The sequence below is a fragment of the Notothenia coriiceps genome, unplaced genomic scaffold (genome assembly GCF_000735185.1).
Source record: "Notothenia coriiceps isolate Sejong01 unplaced genomic scaffold, NC01 NC01_scaffold00003193, whole genome shotgun sequence".
Taxonomy (NCBI): Eukaryota; Metazoa; Chordata; class Actinopteri; order Perciformes; family Nototheniidae; genus Notothenia; species Notothenia coriiceps.
Window position 1 is genome coordinate 1,860 of NW_011335894.1, and position 5,268 is coordinate 7,127.

The following is a 5,268-nucleotide window of genomic DNA, read 5'->3' on the forward strand; positions in this document are numbered from 1 at the left end:
GGTACAGATCCTCCTAAAAAAATAAAACCATGGTCATTTTATTGTATTTTCAAGGATAATGTTTAAAAAATGATCAATTCCTCCAATATTTCAAATCATAACACAATTGTAATATCAGCTAATTAATTGTAATTAGTGATTTTGGACTTAATGAGGACAGAGACCCTGAAGGTAGCACTGGTGAAACCGACTGAGATCCCCCATTATTCTTCATAATGTCACGATAAACTCTGGTTGTGATTTGCATATGGTTCGTTGTGATTATAGAACATTCTTTAATTGATCTCATCTCTAATCCCAACCTCTGTGAGGACTGAGGACGTTCTTCTTATGTGCAGAGGCAGCTTGATTGCATTTTCACTCGTGTTTAAACAAGATACATTTCACTGTGCATCAATGTGATTGTGTTGAAACCTTAAAACATTCCACAAACTAAGCAGATAAATGCTTTGTAACTCTTTTAAAAATGTATAATATTAATCATATTTTGCCAGCTGTTTCTCAGCAGCCCCGCCCCGTTTTTAAAACACATCTTCATCTGTACTTGACTGGGCCTGTATGCAGTTTGTGAAATAGAAAGATTGCAGCATTTCTGCCAAACTCTTCCCGTCACCCCCACAGAGCAGGGGGTGAAATAAACAGAGCTGGGGGGGTAACTTTGTACCTGGCTGCAGGTTGAGACGCAGCGCTGTGGGCCCGTCTCCTCCTGTTGCATTGTTAAATCCTAATGAAAGGTGTTCTATGCTGCTGATAAAGAATGGAGATAAACACGCTTATATCAGGAGGTATGTGCTCTTCTTAAACCAGCACTGAAGATGGGTTAATGTAGATCAAAATGACACGTTTACAATGCTCCTCGACAATTTATAAATGAAACTCCTGATCAATAAAACAAATCCTTGCTTTACCAATGTCAGTACACTAACAGGCTTTAGACCAGGAGCTTAGGGTGGCTATGCTAGCCAACTGTTAAACACAATTGAGTCAGTTTGCTAATAATCTTTCTATACCTATAAGCTCCTTTAAGAATTTTACAGTTTTTAATAAAGTAAAAAAAAAGATGGAACCCACCATTGTTATTGAAAACTTCATGTACGACATGCTCAAAGGTACTGAGCATTAGCATTTCTTGTGTTGTATTGCTTTTTAATTTCATTTCTTGTCAGCTACTCTGACACCTACAGTATGATGACTGTCTGTGTGACAGCTTAATTAAGACAAAAGGTGGGCTCAGCTGTGAACAATCAGACTGCTGAGCAATTCCTCGAAAGCCTTGTTAATTTCGCTCTGGTGTTCACACAACGTGACGTCATCAGTTATTTTGCATAAAGCACGGCTCCTTGCTCTTCTGTTTTTTTGTGACTAGGCGCCGGCTGCTTCTAGCAAATAACTTGAATTATAAATAGCTTTCCACAAGTATAAACTAGGCTTACCTTGGTGTGTTGTAATTGTGATGGAGTGTGTGTAGGGCGGGTGGTGGAATGAACTGATTTACTGTGATTGTGTCAACCTGCTTTGACTTGCGGTGCATGGCATTGTTAGATGAGGGCAGATACACAGAGCAGGGGAGGATACCTGACAAGATGCCTGACCTCTATTTGGATCAGACCATCCATATATGGAAATATTTTAATTTGCAAAAGCAACCGCTCACCGTCTAAAAACACCTAAAGATTCAGACTCAAAATCCCAGACAGATCAAGTGACTTCATCACATTGACACAGAAAACCTGTCAATAGATATTTCTTTACAGCTGTCTATGTCATTAGAAATGAATTGTATTATTGCTCACGCATGACTTAACAGACAGACCTTGGTATAAATGTATTGGCACATTTTTTTATTGTAGCTACATTTAAATAGTCTCACTATGTACTTTGTCAAAGCCCCAAACTCCAAATAACAGCAAGCTGTAATTAAAGCTGCTGCAATCAATATTTTACATAAGCAATGGATGAAATGACAGGCAAATAAAACAGTTGCTTATTATAACAGACCCCAGAGATTTCTGCAGTTCCTCCCTTAGTGACCTTTTTTCAACTCATTGTTTTGTTTTTCACGGCCCACAACTTTCCTGTTTTAGCTTAATGTCTTTGTTCTTATCAGTTTGGAGTTCTGCAGCTGTTTTCAGTCAGAAGGCTCTAAAACCTGAGCACACTACCCGTCCAGCACCAAACAGCAGGTGGCCAACAGGCAGGGACTAGCAGGTAAACATATGGCGCAGTTCCACTACAGCGCGGTTTAAGCGTGCCGTGCGCGGCCCGTTTTTGGTTGCGTTTCCACTAGGCATAGTACCGGCTAGCGGGTACTATTTCACAGTTTTTCTGGCCCCATAAAATCGAGGTTCTTTCCGGGCCAACAACCAGGCTGAGTCTGGCTGAGTATGCTAAACTAGAGAGAGAATCGCTGGCAAGGGGGCTAAAACTACAACAAGATGAACATATTTGACCGTGATTTAACTGTAATACACGTTTCAAAATGATGCCGAAGTAACAACATACTGATACCGGTTAGTAAAAACCATGAGTTAATGCTTTGACAAGTCTGCAGACAGACGGCAGGAGAAAAACCTTTAAAGGCCATGTACATCTAACACAGGTGTTTTTTAACATGTAGTTAGATATCAACCAAATAAAAATAAATAAAAATGTTTAAGTTGGTCATAATTAAATGCATAAGGCGTTAAAACCGAAATGTTGGTTCCGAAGTGCCGAGTACGCCCCCGATCACCGAACGAGCGGTGACGTCACACGTGGCAAATATTGCCAATTGATCAAATCAGTCCCAAAATGGCAAGCAAGGCGACAACTCAAGACAGCGACAGCGATCATTCAAGCTCAGATTCGGTGGTTATCTGATCATACAAAGGAGAGAGTGAACCCATCTAGCCATTTCACTTCAAGGCATCTTGCCTTACAGTACGAGCCTCCTGCGGCAAATCGAACACGAGCAGAAACTTGTGAAAGAGAAGCGGAATCCGCAGCCGGCAGAGACTCGAGCGCAATACTGAATGTAAATCTGTTTAATTAATTTGACTGCACTAAATGGGTCGATCTTAATGTGTCTCCTGTTCCTCACACGCCGGCAGATATGTTTTTTTTATGTTATGTACAATATTCAGTGTACAGTGTCAATGCTGTGAAAGCTGCCCTCCTCAGATGAATGTGTGTATGCTGGCGAGAGATCGGCAGGTGAAGGAACCAAATAGACCGTATTGCAACCTACTGACCAGATAGAAGACACCGACGAGAAACCAAGGTGCTTATTAACCACCCGGGCTTAGAAGAAGGCTGTCTCAGTGTTTGGCACTGAAAAGAGCGTATCTCAATTAAACAACAACACAGAGCAGTTTGAGTGCCCACTACAGCAGTAAGTAAATATTGATGACCCAACTGCCTATTGCAGCTTTGCTTTCAATATAAACTTTAGTCGCTACAGATATGGTACACTTGAAAGAACCATTAAACCTTCAAGAGTCAAAAACAAACGCTTGGCTTTTTATTTTTTCTGTGTTGCAAGTCAATGTATGCTTGGAAAAGAACAACTACACATGTGAGGAAATATAGAAGAGGTCTATGATTCTGTCAAGCAGTCATAGTACAACCTCATATTTATTTCGTACAGTAAAAATACAAATAGTCATGTATAAGCAAATTGTAACTAGGTACATAATAAGTACTACATAACATTGAAATTCTCTCAAAATATATCTTAGAATCTGTTACTTTTTTTCATTAGGGAAGTACGAATACGGCTTTCGAGCAGTTGACGTTGGTGCTGGGGTGTACTCGGCCCCAAAAATCAATCCCGTGCCTGCCATGTGCTGTAACCGAATACGGAAGACTTACCGCTGACCAGGGAGCCGCTATCAGAGTGATTTCAATGGCCAAATCTGAATTTGACATAAATATCATCTAGGCTGAACTGTTTAAAATGGTTTCGCATGAAGTAAATAATTTACAAAGACATCATTACAATATTATTTTTCCAAAGAAACATGAAATATAACAACTCCAAATCACAAGTTTGTAAGATTGTATTAATTTACTGTTTGATAATAAAAAAGGGTCTTTTGTTAATGTTTCACTTTGTAAACAGTTGTTGAATGCTTTATGCAGTGTACATTGTCTATTGGTAATGTGACGAGCCCAACAAATAATTAAAAGTGGTAAAAATAATAAAATATTCAGACGTAATTCATGTTTGCCTACTATTCACTCAACTTTTATATAATTTCAGTCACTAGGCAAGTCACTGTACCATTTAGCTCAAGCTGGCATAACACCTGTAGTAACTTAATTCTGACCCGAGTTTGTGCACATCTTTCCGCAACCCATGAAATGTAGATAGCAATCAGGAAACATTGCACAGCTCACAATACACATCGCTTCCCCATCATGAATTGTTAGAAAAAAAAGTTTACGCGAGTCCGGTTACACATAGTTAGCGAATAGCGGAAGGAATACAAAACAAACAATCCATGGCGAGGCGGTGTTGCACGTGTGACGTCACACAGTTGGTTAATGCTGGCAAGCTTTCGCAACCGGAGCGGAATAACACGGGAAAGTGGCAAACATTTCATGTATTTGGGGGGTATTATGGAAGAATCCATTGATGTTGATATGTCCAAATGAAACAGGAAAGTGAGAAGCGATTTATTAACACAGAAAACGTTATTTTGGACATTTCATGGACTGTTAAAATGCGTGTTGTCTAATGGAGCCTTGGCTAAGCTAACGCAGTACATGCTACGACCGTCCACTATCCACAACACGGCCATACAAGACGGAATAAACCAGCGATCTGAATTCTTCCATGAACAGACATCTGGGTTTGTCTTGTTTAACTTTTTGTCATTTCTGAACAGATAGAGAGCTGGATTCTGAAGGGCCAACAGTAACGGCTGATGATGGTTTTTTGTGGTCGCATTGGAGATGACTCACGGCTGCCGCCTCCACTGCGTTACTAGAGTTACTCCCAAACTACAACTGTAAGGTGGCAACGCATGCATAAAGTGAGCAGTCCTAACACTAGCCAGAACCATACAGCCTGAGCGAGGCCCCGCAATGGAAATGTGCCAATAGTGTGCACTACAGCTAATGGAGACCAAATGGAGTTAAATGAGAGTGAGTGGGGCTTGCATCATCGCAGCCGGGAAACACAACCACATGATGCTACCATATTAACTTTATAGAGGGATGAAGTCAAACCATCTTTACGCTAGTTCCCCTCCCCCGGGGGCAAAACGTCACTTTATGAGCAGGTAG